At 42.7% G+C, this 21,835-nt stretch overlaps 1 protein-coding gene across 1 annotated transcript in view; it reads left to right on the top strand.

The window, feature by feature from the left end:
• Positions 1 to 21,835, top strand: part of ST6GALNAC2 (ST6 N-acetylgalactosaminide alpha-2,6-sialyltransferase 2) — a 44,695-nt gene that overhangs the window by 7,105 nt on the left and 15,755 nt on the right. The window lies entirely within an intron of this gene.

The raw sequence follows: 21,835 nt of genomic DNA, 5'->3' as shown, positions 1-21,835 counted from the left end.
CTGAGCCCAGGGCCTTAGCCAATCCATGCTGCAATCTTTTCTATCACTATTTTCCCTCCATTTCAAAGGAAACGGCCACCCAACAGCGCAGGATGAACTACTAGATGATGTGATAAGAATGGCAGCGAACTAGACTGCGGGACAGTCCTGTGCCATCTGAATAAAATTGTCATGTTGTTCCTTTGCCCTGTATACCTGACTTCTTAATATTCACAGCCAGGAGTCATTTCGTAGAAAAAGAGCTGCAGGAACTCATTAGCACAACTCATCAGCATAACTCATTAGCATATGCCACGCCCTTTGCTATCACCGGAAGCGTGCCATTTGCATAACTGATTTGCATATACCATACCCCCTGACCTCACCTATCCTGGCTGTTTTGGACCCAATCCTGGCCATTCCGGGCCGAAATTGGGCCCAAAATGGCAAAAAGGGGCTGAAAATGGCTGAAAAGTGGCCCAAAATGTTCAGAATCGGGCTGCTGCTGAGCAGGAGAGTGATCCTCCACCCATAAGAGGCCCGCTCCTGGCCGTTTTGGGACCAGTCCTGGCTGTTTTAGACCCAATCCTGGCCATTTTGGGCCCAATCCAGTCCAAAACAGGCCCCAAATGGCCAAAAATCAGGTGGGTGGGGCTACCTGACATGTGACCTCTTTGGAGAACTACCAGAACTGTGTTCCTGCACGTTCCCCCTCAAAATGAACCCTGTTCACAGCCCAAATGACTGGAAATCAATAATCGTGTTTGACTTTCAGAGTTGCGTAGGGTCCACTTTTTATACTGTTCACTGGTCTTCCAATTTTCTACCTTCCCATTCTCATCTGCTGAGGAATGTACCCCAGCGCATTGCAGGTGACTCTGGGGCATGCCCTCAGGTGCTCAGCTCATAAAGGGCGCTGGCTAGGCTTGTTTTCTCGTTAACTGATGCACGCAATGCTTTCCTGTAGCTGTGCATTGCAAGGGAAGATCTGTAGTGGAGATCTGCTTTTCAAGGACGCTTGTTAGCTGTTGACTGAAATCTGGACTGAGGGATCTCAGGATTTTCTGGCACAGTGTTTGAAACTACTTACACTACAATTGTAGTCAGCAGGTTTAGAAGGGTATAACTGCTTGGGATGACTCCATTAGCCACCTGTATTATCTACAGTCTGATTTCTGTAAGAATTCCAGCTCCGCATAAAGATCACCTAGGATCTTGGCATGCAGTTCCTAAAATTCAAACTGTCACGCCGTGTACTGACAGAGCACAGAGTGGCTTGCCCACCTAATGCATTCAGTTAAACGACTACCATTAATTTTGGCTCTAGTATATACTGGTTGCTGCTAATCCCGTTTACCACTACAGAAAGGTTGTTAGCTGTTGTCTCAAAGCTTCCAGACTCATCCTAGTGACAACCTCCGCTTAAATCTGCACTTACTGCTTTGCAATTCATGGAACTGTAATAAGAGTGAGTGGCCTAATAAGTAACCACAACAAAAACTGCCCTCTGCCCTGTTAGGCCTCTCTTTGTAAGGGGCTTCGAGATTATATCAAAACATTGAGAGCTGTTAAGTGATTTGTAGCTTTGGGGTTGAATGAATGTCTGCTTTTAACCAATATCCTAATTGAAATCAATTGCAAACTGTCTTTATAAAAGTGGCATTTTGGAGGTAATTAAAGCAATGCTTTCAGCTCGAATAATTGGATTCATTCTAGTATTTCCACAAAGAGAGCGAGCCTGTTTGCAGAAGGGATTTTTGCCACCTCCCATTTCCCGGTACAGCCTTCTGCACCCTACTAAGTTGCTCCTAAAGGTCAGGAGACCTTAAAGAACAGTGTGGGGTGTGTTGCTGCAGACTGTAGTGAGAATTGGCAGAAATCACCCAGCCTCTTGGGTGAGCTTTTGTTCTGCTTGCAGAGTTTATTCAGCTGACACAAGAGCAGGGAGGGGCAATTGCTGCTTCGCTATTCTTGCTGCATACCTGATGGTCTCCCAACTCTCAGGCTTTGAGGGTGCAGCAAATATCCCTTCTGTGAGCTCGCTCCATTAGCGCTAGGATCGTATTGATTTTTGGTAGAGTCCTTTTGAAACTGACCACAAGGCAGTACATTCAGTCAGGAGCTAGGACTGTTTTAACTATAACAGTACTCTCAGCGACAGATACTCGTTCATGGCAACAGTGCCGCTAGAAATATGATTGATGCTTTTGTCTTCACCTGATTTGGCTTTCGAAAGAGTTGCACTAAAGATGAGAGTGAAGGCATGTTTGTGCATGTCAGATTTGTTTAAGTAATTTCGCAAGGCTAAATCCAAATACGTGTTTCCATGAGTCATGCTAGTTAAAGAGTTACTTGTTGACATCTTTGTCTTCGTGATCCGTTAGCTCAAGGGTGAGCATTTTGACTGGCACCAACAATCTCATTGGCAACATATGATATCAAATTTGTACATTGGAACTAATTGTAATTGACATTCTGTGAACATTATTTGCATAAGAATAGTGCATGCCAAGTTGTAACAGATGGACGTATTGCATTTATTTTGCAGTATCTGAAATTATTAACCCCAAATGTGAAAATCTTTCCATGGTACTGGAAAGAACTCTGACTGACATACAAACGTTTTGCTTGTGCAGCCTCTTCAGGGTTACTTTTAATGCTCGTGAGCTAGAGTAGTTTTCATATTGGCACTACACTCAAGGCAGTTTCTACCATTCAGACCCTTTTATTTGGGGTCTGGTGGAGTTGCTGGAGTTCCAAAACAGGAGTGATGTAGATCTAGTCATGCTTTTCTTATTTTTTCCAGTTGGCATTCCATCCACTCCATCTATCCTTTTATTATGTAGAACTTTATGACATGTTTCCAAGCAACTAGAGATCCTTGTGTCACAACATCTGAATAATGTAGGCCAAAGCTAAAGCATATTTTATTTTAAACAAAAGTTACTACCCTGAATTTATAATTGTTTTCCTAAATAAGAATAGTCAAACTCAAGAAATGCAACAGTTGTGGTCTATGGATACATAAGGATGTAGTATTGGGAATGATTTATCTCTCACATTTTTTTTCCTGTTGTGTGCGTGTTACGTGCCGTGAAGTTGCCTCCAACCTAAGGTGATCCTATGAATGAGATCTCTCCAGAAAATAAGAATAGTCAAACCCAAGAAATGCAACAGTTGTGGTCTTTCGATTCTTAAAGATGCTGTAATGGGAATGATTGACTTGTCACATTTTTTCCTGTCATACGGCAATTAAAAAGCACTGGAGCCCCACCAGAAGGTGGCAGCCGTACTAGAAATCAATGGTGTCATATTTAGAATATCCTAATGTGTCATCTACATATGCAACACTCAGATGACTGATGTTTCTGTCTTTTGTCATGAGACCCCCTCTTAATAGTTCTCCTCTCCTCTGCCTGCAACTTATTCATCTTGCATTTATTCCTACTTCCATTGTTTATATTGCATGGGCAGGTAATCTCTTCTAATCTCATCTTTCTAGCAGTGTAGCAATAACCCTTAAGTAGGGAGAAATGTCTATGCACGGATGTTACAAGATGACTATAAGATCTGAAATCTTTACCCCAACTGCTTAATGTACATTCCCAAGGGGTATCGTGTTCAGTGCTGAACTTCTACCCTGGCACTAAAACAATCAGGGCTTTTATAAATTAGTTAAAAGCATTATCCAGCTTGTATTTGCACTCTGAGCATGTGGGGATTGGTTCCTTAAGAGGAACCACTTTAGAGTCCATTTGTATTGTTGCCATTCAAGGACTTTCTGGCACTGACCCCATAGTTGGGACCAGGCTAAGTGGGCAGAAGGAAACCTTTGTGGGACAAGGAAACCTTTGTGATGGTCCAACGGGGGTTTCCAAACCAAGGAAGGAGCCAATCATGTGTGTTCACTTCTGCGTGTGCTTTGAACTGGGGTTGGACTTGGATCCATTTAATTGCACGAGTTGTATTGTTTCTTTTTTTTCATTTAAATTATATTCTTCTGTTTCTTTGTAAGCCACTTCTGAGTTCCCAGTGGGGAGAAAAGCAGGATAGAAATACTTACATATAAACTACAGCCATACAATAAATAGATCTGTGAGAAAAGGTGTGGGTGGGTAGACAGAAGAACAGACTGAAAAACAGAATTGTAAAATATTGGACGCAAAAACAAAACCGCCCCCTGGAAATCCCTTCTCACAAATGGATAATATGAGGGGTGTGGTGGAAGAAATAGAAAGGAAAAGCAGAGCTGAGCTGTGAGTAGATGTGTAGCAACATCTTCACCTGCCAAGTCTTCCTCTTTTGGTTCCCTGTTGCGGAAAAGTTGACCTCCTATAGTTGCTGTGGTGAAGGAAGGGCCACCTGAAATTACACATGAAATTCATGCAACTGAGTTCATGGATACAGCTTCCGTCATGGAAAATTACCCCTTGTGTGTAGTACCCCAAAGACCATCTGAGCCTCTTGGATCCTGCTTTCCAGCATCCTCTGCCAAAGGAAACAGAAAGAGACTGTTACAACCCCCTTTCTTTTTCAGTTAGATTTTGCCTTTAACCCTCTTCTTACACCCTCTGGGTAGATTGCTGCTACCAGGAATTATATTCCAAAATAGTTCATTTAAATCTCCCCTCTAATAACGTGCCCAAGCGTCAGGCTCCTTCGTGGGACTGTGGGGCCCTGAGGATAGGAATGGGATATATAGGGATAACATAAACTCTGGGATGGAAAAAAAAACTTTTATTTTTACAAGAAACATATCAGTTTCACACTAGTACTTAAGCTTGATGGTTTCAAAAATAGTTTTCGGTTCTTAAAGTTTCTTTACATAGGCTCAGTCACACAGATATATATGAAACTTTCTCAGGCGCGCACACAGTTTGCCTGCTTTAGATATATTTAGAGAGAATGTTCTCTCACAGACACATAAAGTTCAGGCTTCCACACAGGTTGCCTAACTGGACTAGAATAAATATTTCTCTCAGAAATGCTTGCTCAGGCTGCACACAGCTTGCCTGCTTTGCCCAAACTGAATGTTTTCTCTCTGCTCAGTAACTAAATTGCTGCTGTCTTATGGTGACCCTATGTATCAATGCCCTGCCATTAATAACAACAACAACATTTGATTTATATACCGTCCTTCAGGACAATTTAACACCCACTCAGAGCAGTTTACAAAATATATTATTATTATCCCCACAACAATTACCCTGTGAGGTGGGTGGGGCTGAGAGAGCTCCTAGAAGCTGTGACTGACCCAAGGTCACCCAGCTGGCTTCAAGTGGAATGGGGAATCAAACCTGGTTTTCCAGATTAGAGTCCCACTGCTCTTAACCACTACACCAAACTGACTCTCATTGACAGTCTTACTTGAGTCTTGCAAAATGGGCGTCCCAAAATCCATTTGCTGAGTCAATCCATCCTTTCCTGCTGCTTTCTCCTTCTCCTAGCATTATTGCCTTTTCCAGTGCCCTCCAAAACGTTCTGTCATTGACAACTTTACTCAGATCTTGTAAACTGAAGGCTGTTTCCTTTGATTGAGTTGATCCATTTTGCTCTTTCCTCTTCCTTAGCATTAGCTGTTTTCCTAGCCTTATTGTCTTTTCCAGTGAGTCTTGTTTTCTCATGATGCAGTCCAAGTACAATAGCCTTTCTTTAGTCTTTAGTCATTTTAGGTTTTAGGGAGAATTCAGGCTTGATTTGATACAGAACCCGCTTACTTGTCTTTTTGGTGGTCAGTGGTATCCATAAAAATTTCCTCCACCACCACATTTCAAATGAATCAGTTTTTTCCTGTCAGCTTCCTTCATTATGTTTCATATCCTTACATATTAATGGGGAATGAAATAGTATGAATTATCTCAGTCTTGGTCCCCAATGACACATCCTTTTCCTTAAGGATCTTATCTAGTTCCTTCATGGCTGTACTTTCTAGTCTCACTCTCCTAATTTCTTGGTTGCAGTCTTCCTTCAGGTTGATAATTGGGCTAAGGAATAGAAAATCTTTAACAATTTCAATTTCTTCATTGTCAGTTGTGTAATTACTTGGTAAACATTACTTTTGTCTTCTTGATGTTCAGCTGTAATCCCGCTTTGGCACTTTCTCTCTTAACCATCATCAGTAGCTGTTTCAAGTCTTGACATGCCTTGTGTTCCCCTCCATTTAAAAAGCAGGGTCTTCATGTGCTCATTGGCACATTTGAACAACATCTGGATAATCCCTAGCAGGAAGGGAGGCCATGATGAGTGCATAGAGGGGTCACATGACCCCTTAGGGGCTTCTAGGGAAGGGAGTGCATGGTGCCCCGCAACTTCCCACCCAAACATCCTATAAACTCAAAACCCTTTTTGATTGGTCCAGGGCAGTGAGATGAGCTCATAGAGGAATCACATGTCCCTGCCCCTCTCAGGGTCATGGAGGTCAGGGGTCATTCCCTGTCACATGGAGTAGTGCTTCTGGAGCAAAATGGGGACAGGACTTAGGCCTTAGAAGGGTGCTGGGCACCTGTCAGTTTTTGTGATGATGAGAGGTGCCCTCCCCTTATCTTCCTCAAACAAATAGCATATCAGGAAAGGTGGGATATAAATACTTTATTAAATAACTCAAACAGAAACACCAGACCAAGCCCAGAATTCTTATAGGCCCTCCAAGTCCTGCCTCCTATGCAGTCCATCAGCAAAAGACAAGCCAAAATGGTTCATTTTGCCTCCGAAGATACATCAAGGTATAGCCTTACTGACAACCTCAGGTAGGCAATTCCTCCAAATAGGGATTATTACCAAAAAAAAATCTTGGTTTCTAGCTGACACAGATCTAATTTATCAGCAAGATGAAATTGTTAACAGCAGCTGATTGGCTGAGCAGAGGAACCTCAGTGAAAATTGCTGGAAGAAATTAGAGCAGTGTGGTACCCAGGCCATGATCTTGAATGAATTGACTTGGAAACTAACCTGCAACCACAAAAGTGCTTCTAGCACTGATATTATATCGTTGCAGGCTCCTGGCAATAAATTGATTGCTGCATTCTGTACCAGCTGGTTTCCAAATTGCCTTCAAAGGCAGCCCCATGTAGACAATACTCTAGATTTGAGGTTACTGTGGCATGTTCAAACTGGCTGTGTTGTGCATCCCTCCCTTATTTTAGCTAATCTGGCATGTGAAGGCAAGTTCAAACCCCCACTGTGCCATGAGTCTTTGGAGTGACCAGTCTCTCTCTCTCTCTCTCTCTCTCTCTCTCTCTCTCTCTGTCAGCCTCACTTGCTTGTAGTGCGCGTAAAATAGAGGAAGGGAAGACTGATGTAAACTGAGCCCCTAGGAGAAAGGGTGGGATAAACATATATTAAATAAATCTGTTCATGCACTATGATCCATATCCAAGCACAGACTACACTACTGATTGCAATAGAGTAGCCATCCATACGGCCAAAAAACATGCACACTCTGAATTACTACTTCCGGGGAGGTGAATGGATTAGCATTTGTTGTGCATGTGGTGATTTCCATATGGGGCCAGGCTTGTTTGGGTTCCCTGTTACAAGTGTAGCAGCTGATACAGCATAGCAGCACAAGGCTTCCACGTTAAAGGTTTCCTCACAGTTTCTCTTCCCCAGTCCTTGGCTTACAAATTCTGGTTTAGGAAACTCCTAGAGATTTGAGGATAGTGCCTGGAGATGGCAGAATCTGGAGAGAGAAAGGAGCTCAGTAAGGATGTGATGTTATATGAGTCCACCCTCTGAAGCTGCCATTTCTTCCAGGGGAACTTGTCTATATAGTTTGGAGATCAGTTGTAACACCAGGAGAGCTCCAGGCACCAGTCTCCCAGAACTTGGAGTCAGCAAGTCTAGTTCCAGAGGTTGTATCAATGCTACTGGGGCTTGTCTTCTCCCAAACAGTAGTAAGGCAGATATGGGAAGTGTGTTGCCTCCCAAACATGCTCTGCCACTAGAGTTTCCTGGCCTAGAGTTGCCAATCCCCCAGTGGGGTGGGGGATGCCTCACTCCCAGCCTACACACCTTGCCACCGCTTACGTGGCCAGCAGGGGGAAAGGCATGGAAACAGGTCTCCCAGGACAGGCTCCAGGAATGACAACATCATTTTCAGGAGTGATATCACACAGGCCGCAGGAATGCTCCCACGCTTTGTGCTGGGCATTTTTGGACCCCAAATGGGCCAATTCTTTAAGAATCAACCCAGCATGTAACACGGGAGCACTCCTTCAGCCTGCATGATGATGTCATTCACGGAAGTGATGTCATTGTGCCACATGCGTGCACTTTGTGAGCACACAAATACTTTCTAAAGGTGAGTGCCCTCCCCTCCTCTGCCAGGAGAGTAAGAGGATCTGGCAACCCCAATCATGATTAGACATGGGCACGAACGGACCTCCCCCCCCCGAATACCCTGTTCCTCGTTCAGTGCCATCCACGAACAACGAACATGGATGAACATGAACTGTTCCTGGACAGGTTCGTTGTTCGTGGGGGCCAGAACCCCCCCACACCCCCAAACACCCCCCACTTAGCCCCCCTCCCCTCAAACCTACTTACCTGGCCCTTTAAAGATCCCTTTAAACTATCAGCTGGCAGGCGGCAGAGGGGGATTCCCCCCTGCTGCCTGCCAGCTGATAGTTTAAAGGGCCGTTTCCTGCCACGTGCAAGGGGCAGGGCCCTTTAAACACCCCACACCTTCCCAATGTCCAATCCCCACCATATTTGCAGAGGATGTAGTCCTCACTGTCCTCTGAAGACCCCCCAAGTTTCAGAGAGATTGCACCCTGGGAAAGGCATGATCCACGGGTCTCCCTGTTGGCTGTCATTTTCTCTTCATAGTTGTAAAAACGGGGCTGTCTGCTGGAAGTACTTTGAAGGGTTAAAGCCAGAAGGAGTTCAGACAGAGTTCAGTCCCTCCTTGCCTCCCGTTGTGAAGGGGGTGATTGCAGCAGGTTCCAGACTGCCTGGCTTGCCAAACGGGCTGCCAACGAGGCTTTTAACAACCACCTGTTGGTTTAGGATGGGGCCTCACGAACAGCTTGTTCGAGAACAGCAGATTAGGCTGTTCGTGGTTTTTTTCTGTTCGTAATGCTGTTCATGCCCATGCCTAGTCATGATGACAACGGTTGTGCTGACATGACTTCTGGTGAAAAACTGGAACTGATATCACTGAATATTCTAGGATTTTTAAACTCTGTAGTAAAACCATAGCATTTTTTAAAATTCTTGAGCATCCATGACATTACTTCTAAGCTGTATAAACGATGCCAGCACACTAGAACTTCCTTCTGCTAGCACTTCAGATGCTGGCAGGCAAAGCACCGTCTTACCAGGTTTCCCACTTCAAGGGAGTATAGTGCCAGCGTGGTGCAGTGGTCAGAGTATCAGACTAGGATCTGAGCGACTTAGGTTTGACTCACCTTGAGCCAGTTACACACACTCGGTCTAACATACCTCACAGGGTTGCTTTGAGGATAAAACTGAGAAAGGGGGAATATTGTAAGCCGCTTCAGGGAGAAAAGTGGAATATAAATGAAGATAAATAAATAAATATAGTTGCAGACCTAGAAGCCTATCCACCACTGCTCTATTTGGGACAGTGACATACCTTGAGCTGGCCCAGACCTGAAATGGGCTGCTTCCACACACGTTGGATAATCCACTTTCAATACTCTTTAGTGAACATTTGAAACTGATTTTCCATGTGTGGAACAAAAAATCCACTTCAAAAGGATTGCGAAAGTGCATTGAAAGTGCAGAAATGGCCACGGTTTAGGGCTTGGCATTAAGTTATGCGATTACCGCCTTTCCCAGTGACCTCAACAACTACTACAACAACAAAAAGATAAGTTTTTCAGATATCAGTTATCTCCTTCCTCTCTCTGCATTTATCTGAACAAAATAAAATATTCACTGTGAAGTAAATGTAGAAAAAACAAACATATTTGGTCAAATCCTTTGGAATTTTTTGAGGTTTTCCCCTTGAACAGACATTTATAATGTATCACAAACTGCTTTTGAAAATCCTCTGCAAGGAGAACTGCTGTTCCGGAAACATAAACTCAAAGCCTCTTTGGACATGCAGAAGTAGCTGCAAGGCTATTTGCATCTCAGTCATCATTCGAAGTCTCATTTCTCTGCATTTTCAAACTTCACACTCCAACCCTTTTTAACCAGTGCTTATTGTTCCTTCAGGTTCTCAGGAGTTCAGATTTCAGCGCTGACTTTGTCAATTCTCAGATGGGTCTAAATTCATCTGATTATTTTTCCCTGAGGAATTTATTACTTCATATTTGTGAATTTGATGTTTTAGAATTCCTTATACTTGTGGAATAAAAAAAAAAAACCACTCCCAAACTTGTGCTGTGATACAGACTCACTTGACCCAGTGAAATGTATTTACAGGCACAAATGAAAACATACTAGTATTTTGTTTTTGTTTTAATTGGGGCTAGATTTTTACATGCCTGGCCTTTATAACCTGTTAGCACACCACTTTTTAGCAAGGGAAGTGCTTTTAGACAGCTTTCCTTTCACTTAGGGTTGCCACCCTCCAGGTAGTAGCTGGAGATCTCCCGGAATTACAACTGGTCTCCAGGCCACAGAGATCAGTTCACCTGGAGAAAATGGCTACTTTGGAGGGTGGACTGTATGGAATTATGCCATATCAAGGTCCTTTCCCTCCCCAAACCCCACTTTCTCCAGGTTTCTCTAGGTTTCACCCCCCAGATCTCCAGGAATTTCCCAACTTGGAGCTGGCAACCCTACACAGCTTGTTTTTATTTTCCTTAAAGCTCTTCTGAGGATTAAAAAAAATACAACAACAGATTTTTAATCTAATTTTTAAATACAACCCCAAAATATATATACACCTGAGGGGTGGGGGGAATCAGCCCATGGCAGGTCCACTTCATAGTGGAACAGTCAAGAACTTGCCAAGAGGTAAGAAGTCTACCCAGCCAGATCAGAGATCTAGAAAGCAAGTACAGGCAGAACTTGAAAGGGAGAGCAAGCGTGTAGGAAGGACAATAAAGTCTCCTTGCTGGACAGGGTTTGGGGAAGCTGTTGTTCATGAAAAAGGACTAACATGGCCAAGGAGACACAAAGGAGTTAAAATACATTTTTAAATTTACTTTCATAGTCCATTATTATACAAGCAGACTCAGTGACTCATTTTCCCTCGTATTACAATGGAAAAAGTAGCAATATCTTCGAAGAATTGTTGTGAGCAGGGCTTTTTTTCTCGGAAAAGAGGTGGTGGAACTCAGTGGGTTGTCAGCACAGGGGGCAACTCCTGGCAGGAGGTGGTGCCCCTGGTACCACATGCACAAAGTGCACGCACGCTCCCAAGACCGCACCATGATGTCACTTTGGGTCAGCAGGAACAGGGGGGGGGGGGTTTTAAAAAGTTTAAATCACCCTCAGCAAAAATGGTCACATGGCTGTTGGCTCTGCCCCCTGTTCTCCAGACAGAGAGGAGTTTAGATTGCCCTCCACGCAATGGCCATGTGATCATTTTCAAGAGGTGCCGGAACTCTATTACACTGTGTTTCAGCTGAAAAAAAGCCCTGGTTGTGAGAGTAGGGATCCCATTCCACTAGTGGGGCAGGGATTCCCTGCTCCCAGCCTTCAAGGAAAGGTGTGGAAATGGGTTAAATAAATCTTGGAGTGCACGGGAGCGTGCTCTAGATTGCTTCGGCATCGTATCAAGAATAATATCATTCCTGGTGCGACGCAGAAGTGTGGGGTCCTGCCAGTTGCCAATCATTATCTTCTGCATATCTGCCAAGTGCATGGAGGTGTGATGGGGGCTAAAATGAAGCCTATTGTCACCTTATCTATGAATGGCAGCTTCCTGCTTTGGAAGCCAATTGTGAGAGACGTCTCTGCAGTTGTTTGATTGCTATGCTTGTTTTTTAAAAGTCAACTTCATTTTAAAATTTTCTTTCAAAATTGGAAAGGCAAAAAACATGTCTTTGAAGAGTCTTTACAGATTTTCATTTCAAACGTTAAGTAGTTATTCACAACATGTCTTCTGTGTAGGGTTCACAGTTCCCTATACTCTCCCAGTGGGAGGGGGCCCTCTTGCATGCACTCCCGGTGAGGCATGATGACATCACTTCTGGGCAGTGATGTCATCACGCCGGTCATGGCTGTGCTTCCACACTTTATGTGGGGCCAATTCAGCCCATTTGGGGCCGAAATTGGCCCCAACAAAGCTCAAGAGCACACCCGTAGCCAGCACAAACACATAATTTTGAGAAGTGACATCGTCATGCCCTGCCAGAAGCGTACCCATTGCACACCTTCCCAGGTTGCCTGCTGGTAACAGGCAATCACAAGGGGGTTTGCCACCTCCCGCCAATCGCCAGCCTACTTGTGTGTATTGTGTGCTGCCAAGTTTCTTCTGTCTTATGGCAACCGTATGGATCAGTGCCCTCCAAAACTTCCTATCATTGACAGCCTTACTTGGGTCTTGCAAACTGGGCGCCCCCAGCCTCCTTTTATTGAGTCAATCCATCTCACGTTATGAGAGGTGTCCCCTCTTATCCTCCTGTTTGATTTGGCTGTTTGTTTTTAATTGTATTTTTAATCAGATGTTATAACCTGCCTTTAGCCTTTTATTAGAGACAGGTTAAAAATGTTAATCAAGTTAACTGAAAAAGCTGCCATGGTGAAATCCTAGAAAAACCCAGTCCTAAAGCCAGTTTAGGTCTGGGATTTTTTCCTTACAGAAAGCTCAAGCTAAAAGGTCGAGCTTACTATCAGTGATGTCTTACATTTCAAAAAACTGTTCTTTAACAACATGTGCCTTGTCTAATCCACAATAAAGTATTTTGTGTAGATACGTGATGATCCCCATCCTCTGCCGGACCAAACCAAGGCAAGCTGCTGCGAGAGTTGCATGCTTTGAAGTCTATCTTCTGTTTCCCAGTGAATGAGCTTCTTTCTTCCTCTTCCAAGATGGCCTGTCTAGCATGTAGGGAGGCAGAGCTGTTGTAAGCTTATCTGTTTGGGTGAGAAAGTTCAAGTGTCAAATTAGTCTGATATCTTAAGAAGGTCTGCTGTCAAAAAGCAAAAGTTTCTGTCCTGGTTTTGCCGCCGTCTCTCGGTTCACAGAAAACAGAAACAGCAAATAACGCCCCTCCCCGAAGGGACTATGAATGGTTATCACATTATCACAGGTAACAGATTTCCTTTACAGAGGCGGGGTCTGGGGGAGCCCAGTGGCGCCTGGCGTGGGCTTTCGGGGACCACAGTTCTCTTTGTCAGATGCATCGAAGGCTTATACTACATAGGAATTGGATGGTCTAGCTGTTTTACTGCTGCAAACTAACAGGGCAAACTCCCTTGAAGCCTCACCCAAGCCAACTGACCCCAAAAGGACACCAAAAGGAGATGTTTACATTTACTAGCAAAGGAATGTTTTGGTTGCACCCTCCCCCTCCCCCCCAACTGCATCTTCTCTCTCCTCCCCTCCTCCCCCCTCCTCTTCTATATTTGACCAGTTTCTGTACTATGCATCTGACGAAGAGAACTTGATTCTCGAAAGCTTATGCTACAATAAAATTGGTTAGTCTTAAAGGTGCTACTGGACTCTTTTTGATTTTGCTACTACAGACTAACACGGCTAACTCCTCTGGATCTACTCCCTCCCCGAAGGCCTTCTTTCCTCTCTTCCATTATGTTCCTGGAGGACTGGAAGTGGACAATAGGCATTATATTGCCCCAGTGCATTGTTTTAAAAATGTAGATAATGTTTAAAGTGATAGAAGTACTTCTACTGTTGCAGCTAGTAACATTTTGGCAAGATTGCCTTGCTAAAGTGAGATCAGAGGAGTGAGATTTGCTTGCCTTAATTTGCATCCTGTTATTGAGATTCAAATAGCTAAGAATTTTTTTTAAGTCAAGAGAAGAAGAAAAGAGTAACTGAAGATTTGTGTTGCTTTGGGTTATGTTAATATTTACACTGTAGTTGGGGTAGTTGCCTGCCTAACCATGCAATCCTTTGCAGAGTTACTCCAGTCCAAACCTATTTTTTTAAAAAAAAAAATTAATACAAGAAATGATAAAACCATATAGTACAAACAAGAAAGGGATTAAAACTAAGCCATAAAAGACATTATCAAAACCACTCTTGGCAAATTGTTAAAAACCCAAGAATTACAATAAACAAGCATTTAAACTTTGTTGCATTGGGGGAGTTACTTCTTGGGCATATTGATTTCAGTAGCCTTGGACAGGAGTAACTTTACATACGACTGCATTGTATGTCATTCAAGGATGGATGCAAGATCCAAATCAGGAAAATCCTAATTTATTCAATATTATGCTAACCCAGCTCTCAAATGTGACTTTACATTTACAAGCGGAAGAGATCCTTAAATCAAGAATTTTGAGCATACTTTAGATTCCATGTACCCGCAAAATGTCATTGATGCTAACAAAATTGCCCCGGTGTATTGTTTTTAAAATGTAGTTAATGTTTAAAGTGATAGAAGTACTTCTACTGTTGCAGCTAGTAACATTTTGGCAAGATTGCCTTACAAAAGTGAATTATTTATGCTGTGGAGTAGAAAGGGAACCTTTGGGAACGAGCATGGAATTCCAGTCTCAACCAGTAGTTTTAAATAACACTTTCTTCCTATGTTTGTCTTCCATTTTCTCTTTTTTAATTTTAAAAAGTATAGTGACACATAATATACAGACAATGCATCCAACATATACTTAAGATTACATCAAATTGGTCCTTTATTTTTGCCGATGACATGGTTGTATATATTACAAATCCCATAGATTCTCTATACCCACTCCAAAATAAACTACTGGAATTCGGCTCATTTTCGGGGCTTACAGTCAATCAATCCAAGTCACAGCTCTTTCCAATATTTCTCCACGCAAACACTGTTACACATATCAAACAATCTAGTCAGTACCACTGGAACCATAAGCAAATGTCATATTTAGGCATAACCATCCCTAATAACCTTAACCAATTGATGGAACTAAACCACATCAAAACAATCAACCAAATTAAAGCAGATCTACATAAATGGGGAAGGATTACACCCTCATGGTTAGAACAATACCACCTAATTAAGTCATTTGTACTTCCAAAATTACTCCTTTTTTTGAGAGTAATACCGTTAACAATTCCACAAAAGAAAATTAAATCATGGCAACAATTATTAAACCAATTCTTATGGGGGAAGAAACATCCAAGAATAGCCTTTAAAACTCTTAAGCTAAGAAAACAGCAAGGAGGCTTTAAATACCCTGATCTAGAACTCTCTCAGACAGCCACCAGACTATTCAATACATTACAAATTTTAATTACAGCAAATAAGACTGACTGGATCGCAGTCTTGGAGTCAGAACTTAAACATTGCAATATACAAAATATGTTTTGGAACACAAAAAAAGATCGACCCCACAAAATAAATAACCCTTTTCTAGAATCAATAATCAATACCTGGGATCATACAAGATTCAAACTTATACCACAATTCTCAAGATTCTCTTCTTTTATAGAACAGCATTGGTTCTCTCCAGGGCAAACTAAAGCCTTTAAAAATATATGGCTCCAAGCAAATATGATCTGCATAATTGATATAACAACAAAAAAGGGAATCATAAACAAAATAGAATTAGAACAAAAAATAAAACACAAGATTCACTGGTTTACCTATTTTCAACTCTCAAACATGCTACAACAAATAAAAATACAAGAATTACTTAAAAAGAACGCAACCGATTTTGAACTCCTTCTTGATACCAAATCACTCAAACAAAAGGGATTAATTTCTAAACTATACAACATCCTTTTATCTCTCAACCAAATTAAAACTCTAAAATGCCAAACAAATTGGCACTTAGATTGCAACATAGAGCTAACACCTGAACAATGGAGAGAAATATGGACTGCAAACATTCTAAAACCTAAGACAGTTACCTCCCAAATCCAAAATTACAAAATCATTCACAGATGGCACATAACACCAAGAAAACTCTCACTAATAACTAAAACAAATCCTCCACTCTGCTGGAAAGAGTGTGGAAATATAGGAACGTTTAAACATTGCTGGTGGGAATGCCCCCGAATAGAACCTTTTTGGAATGATATATTATGTTATATAAAAGAAATAACGGGCTGCAAAATCCCCCTTGATCCAAAGATCATATTCTTGAATGTATGGGATACTTTCGAAATTCCACAAATAAGAAAAGATCTAATTAGCAACCTTTTGGTTGTAGCTAAGAACTTGCTAGCTTTACATTGGAAATCAAATACGGTTCCCACAGCAGAAAAATGGTTAGAAAAAATATGGGACCACTATATACAAGAAAAAATACATGACGAATTATACCAGAGTGAACACTATTTGAAAGAAACTGATTTTATTGCAAAATGGTTACCATTCATTGAAGTCATTTCCAATACAAATCACTCTCCACCTAAGCATTTACTTTTTGTTACTCAGATTTGAAGCAACGACTATCAAATAATTGAAAAAAAAATGCTAGTTGTCTTTGTTTTAACTATATTGGCATGACGTTTATTATCTAATTTCCTTATTCCTGTATAAAAACTAAAGCATTTCACAAATTTCACATCTATGCATATAATTGTATATAGTTCACTAAGACTTTGTTGTTGTTCTATTTTACTTCTGTACACTGTTTTTGTTTGTTTGTTTGTTTGTTTGTTTGTTTGTTTGTTTGGTTGGTTTTTTAAAAAATAAAAAAAAATGGGGAAAAAATTGGTCCTTTATAGAAATGTACCAAGTTATAATTTATGTTATAAATTAAATGATAGATTACCCAGTTAAGTTTACACTTTTCAATTTATGCTCCGTTTATTTGTTAGAGCACCTGGAATTCTCAACTCTATTTCCTTTGAGGTTTCATTGCTTCATAGATTTGGGATGTCAGATGTGGCTATGTCCCAGTGTTTATGTTCTTTGACTATAACCAGAAACAGCGCCATGAGATGTATGGGGAAGTCGCCTCTCTTGTTTTTAACTGATAATTGGGATCTCCTATGCATTTTAAAGGGAAACTTGCGGCCGATGTCAACCTCTTGGAGAGAGCCGAAGGGCAAGAGCAGGAGAGTTCTTGGCCCGGGGCACACAGTCAGGGCCCAATGAGTGGAAGAAGGTCTCTCACCATAGGAGAGGAGCTGTGCCAGTTACATATGGGCACAGCTGAAGTGGGCAGCTGTGAATAGGATGCAGTTCAACAAAGACAAGTGCACAGTATTACATCTGGGCCACAAAAATGGGAAGTACAAATACTGGATGGGGGATACACTTCTGGGCAGTAGTATATGTGAAAGAGATCTAGGGGTAAGAGTGGACTGTAAAGTAAATATGAGCAGTCAGTGTGATGCGGTGGCAAAAAAGGCCAATTTAATCCTGGGTTGTATCAAAGGGGCCATAGCATCAAAATCGCAGGAGGTCATAGCCCCTCTCTATACTGCCTTGATCAGGCCGCACCTGGAGTATTGTGTGCAGTTCTGGAGGCCTCACTTCAAAAAGGATGTGGACAAAATCGAGAAGGTGCAGAGGAGAGCGACGAGGATGATCAGGGGTCTGGAGACAGAGCCCTACGAAGAAAGGCTGAGGGCCTTGGGAATGTTTAGTTTGGAGAAGAGGAGGTTGAGGGGGACATGATTGCTCTCTTTAAATATTTGAAAGGCTGTCATTTGGTGGAGGGCAAGGAGCTGTTCCAGTTGGCATCAGAGGGTAGGACCCGAAGCAATGGGCTTAAATTACATGCACAAAGGTACCGGATGGATATTAGGAAAAACTTTTTCACGGTCAGAGTAGTTCAAAAGTGGAATCAGCTGCCTAGGGAGGCGGTGAGCTCCCCTTCACTGGGAGTTTTCAAGAAGAGGCTGGATGAATATTTGTCAGAGATGCTTTAGGCTGATCCTGCACTAGGCAGGGGGTTGGACTCGATGGTCTGTATGGCCCCTTCCAACTCTATGATTCTATGATTCTATATCTAGAGACCATGAATACCTAGCATAGAAACATCACCTGTTGGACAGCACTAACATTAGTACAACTGCTGCACTAGACTTCTGTGTGGTTGTCTGTGGTCCCAGCATATTGAATGTGAGGTATTTATAGAACTTCTTCGTAGTTGTGGGGCAATCTCTACCTGGAGCAGGTTGTATGGTGAATGTCCCATTCCAGTGCAGATGGTAGATATGAGGGTGGGATTTATCAAGGATGGTCAGTCTCAGGCAAGGATGCTTGCTGTATATTTAACCTCTGTAGCATCCTGACAGTTGATGCTGCAGGACCTCCTGTTCCCCACCTCTTTGCTAATATTATGCAGTTCCAGATCTGTGATGCACAAAACTGCTCTCCTCACTGGCTGTTTCAGGAAGAGGGAATTGACCTGGCTTGCCTAACAGAGACGTGGTTGAAGGGAAATGATACAGTGTGCTTGTCCCAACTAAATCCGCCTGATTATGCAGTTCTCCACCAATCCCACACAGGTGGCCAGAGAGGAGGGGTTGCTTTGGTCCTCCATGAGCTGCCATTGGCTGTATGCTTCTTGCATTGAGAGCGAAGGACAGATTGGGTATTCTGCTGGTTAACCAGCCACATAGTGACCCAGTAAGCACCCTTCCTGAGTGGGCAGAAGCACTGTTGAATGTGGTGCTGGAGATCCTAGACTGATTGTCCTGGGAGATTTTAATATCCTTGTGGAATGTGGCATGTCAGGACCAGCCCAGGACTTCATATCTTCTTTGAATTGAGGAGTGTTTCCCTTCAAGTCAGTGGGTCAGTTGAGAGCCATAGGTTTATGTCTGTTCCAGTGTCTTCCAAACCAATGTGAGACTGCAACAACTGAGAGCACGCAGCTGCTCAGATCCCAAAAACTACAATGCCATTTTTATGGGTGATCGGAAGACTAGTTTGCTCTGAGTCTTGACTCATTGAATGTTTGAGTCAGAGTTTGTTATTATTTAAACAAAGGTCTCTTACTCACTGAGGAACGAAGCAACTGATGCTCTTCTTCAAATGCTGCAAAGCAAAAGACAAACCGTTTTTAAATTTGATGGTTGTTGTGGGTTTTCCGGGCTGTATTGCCGTGGTCTTGGCATTGTAGTTCCTGACGTTTCGCCAGCAGCTGTGGCTGGCATCTTCAGAGGTGTAGCACCAAAAGACAGAGATCTCTCAGTGTCACAGTGTGGAAAAGATGTAGGTCATTTGTATCTACTCAGGAGGGGTGGGGTTGAGCTGAGTCATCCTGTAAGAGTTTCCCAGGGTGTGGAATGCTAATGGCGGGAGGCTTCACTGTATCCTGAGGAGGTTCTTTTGCATATGGATTGGTACTTGATGTGCTAATCTTCTCTGCAGGGCTATTGTCAAGGATAGAATGTTTTGTTAGCCTGGTGTTTTTCAGAACTGGCAACCATGCTTGGTTCATTCTTAAGGTTTCTTCTTTCCTGTTGAAGTTTTGCTTATGCTTGTGAATTTCAATGGCTTCCCTGTGCAGTCTGACAAAGTAGTTGGAAGTGTTGTCCAGTATTTTGGTGTCCTGGAATAAGATACTGTGCCCTGTTTGAGTTAGGCTATGTTCAGCCACTGCTGATTTTTCAGGTTGTCCAAGTCTGCAGTGTCTTTCATGTTCTTTTATTCTTGTCTGGATGCTACGCTTTGTGGTCCCGATGTAAACTTGTCCACAGCTGCAGGGTATACGGTATACTCCTGCAGAGGTTAGGGGGTCTCTACTGTCTTTTGCTGATCGTAGCATCTGTTGTATTTTTCGGGTGGGTCTGAATACTGCTTGAAGGTTATGCTTTTTCATAAGCTTTCCCATCTGATCAGTAATTCCTTTGATATATGGCAAAAACACTTTTCCTGTGGGAGACTGTTTTTCTTTGGTTGTTTGCTTCATCCTGGGTTTGATTGCTCTTCGGATTTCATTTCTGGAGTAGCCATTTGCCTGAAGTGCGTGGTTTAGATGATTAATTTCCTCATTTAGCAAGTGCGGCTCACATATCCGTCTTGCACGATCCACTAATGTTTTCATTATGCCTCTTTTCTGTCGGGGATGGTGATTGGAGTTTTTGTGTAGGTACCGATCAGTGTGAGTTGGTTTCCTGTAGACCTTGTGACCTAACTGAAAGTTTGCTTTGCGGATGACCCAGGTATCCAGGAATGGGAGTTTTCCCTCGATTTCTTTCTCCATGGTGAATTGTATGTTCAGGTGGATGTTGTTGAGATGATTCAAAAACCCCATCAATTCTTCCTCCCCATGGCTCCAAATGATAAATGTATCATCCACAAACCGGAACCATACACTAGGTTTGTGGGGTGCTGATTCTAGAGCTGTTTTTTCAAAATGTTCCATGTAGAAGTTTGCTATAACTGGGCTGAGTGGGCTCCCCATGGCCACCCCATCCATCTGTTCATAGAATTCGTTGTCCCATTGGAAGTAACTGGTTGTCAGGCAATGATGGAATAAGGCTGTTACATCCTCTGGGAAAATCTGATTAATAAGTGCAATAGTGTCTTTTACTGGAACCTTGGTAAACAGGGATACAACATCAAAACTGACAAGTATGTCTTGTGGATTGAGTTTCAGAGAACTGATTTTGTTGATGAAATCTGCTGAATCTTTGATGTAAGACGAGGTTTTCCCGATGTGGTCCTGCAGGAGATCTGCCAGATGTCTAGCTAATTCATATGTCGGTGAACCAATGGCACTCACAATGGGTCGGAGTGGGACTGAATCCTTATGTATTTTGGGGAGTCCATATAGTCTAGGTGGCTGTGCTTCAGTCTTGCATAGTTTTCTGTGCGTGTCGGGATGTAGTGAGGAATTCTTGATCAGCGCATTTGTTAGCCTGGTGATTTTGCAAGTGGGATCTCGTTTTAGTTTTTTGTAGGTGGAGGGGTCCAGGAGTTCCTTAATCTTCTTTTTGTATTCCTCTGTTTTCATGATCACTGTAGCATTGCCTTTATCAGCTGGTAGAATGATGATGTCTGGATCTGCATTGAGGGTCTTGATGGCATTTTTCTCTTTGCGTGTTATATTGCTGGTGGGAAGCTTTGCCTTTCGTAGAATCCTGGCTGTCTCTCCTCTTATTTCCTCAGCTTCCTCTTCAGGTAGATGACGAATGGCAGCTTCTACATTTGCAATGATGTCTTCCACAGGAATTCTGGTGGGGGTGACTGCAAAGTTTCCTCCCTTTGCCAAGATGGAGGTTTCTTCTGGTGAGAGTTGACGGTCTGTCAGATTGATGACAATGCGTGCATTGTCGAGCATGGGGCTTGTCTGTCTTTTTTCCTGTAGTTTGTTAAACTTCTGCTTCTGTCTGGATGTGTGGTTGGTAAAAACTTGTTCCATCTTCCTGTAGGTGAGATTATCAACCTTGTCCCAATCCTGACTTCTCATTTTATGGCTGGTGTTGATATGCAAGCAAAATAGCTCCTTGTCTGTGGCAGCAAGTTCTCTGCGGGTAGTGTGGATTCTCTCACGTAAGAGGGCCTGTTCTAGACGGTCATAAATGCGGTTCGCCTGTGTGGTTTTGAAGATTCTTTTAGTTGTGAGAAAAGATGGAATAGTTCTTGTGTCCCTGCAGCGTAGAAGAAAGGTTAAAGAACAGAGTAGATGTGCTTTCTTGTTCCGAAGTGTTTCCAATCTCCGGGTCTGTTGGAATGTTTCCTCCCCGTACAGTGAAGCCTCCCGCCATTAGCATTCCACACCCTGGGAAACTCTTACAGGATGACTCAGCTCAACCCCACCCCTCCTGAGTAGATACAAATGACCTACATCTTTTCCACACTGTGACACTGAGAGATCTCTGTCTTTTGGTGCTACACCTCTGAAGATGCCAGCCACA

This window comes from Eublepharis macularius, chromosome 4, assembly GCF_028583425.1.
Source record: "Eublepharis macularius isolate TG4126 chromosome 4, MPM_Emac_v1.0, whole genome shotgun sequence".
In the NCBI taxonomy this organism is placed as follows: domain Eukaryota; kingdom Metazoa; phylum Chordata; class Lepidosauria; order Squamata; family Eublepharidae; genus Eublepharis; species Eublepharis macularius.
The sequence above is the reverse complement of the archived record's forward strand: the minus strand, read 5'-3'. Positions and strand labels throughout refer to the sequence as shown.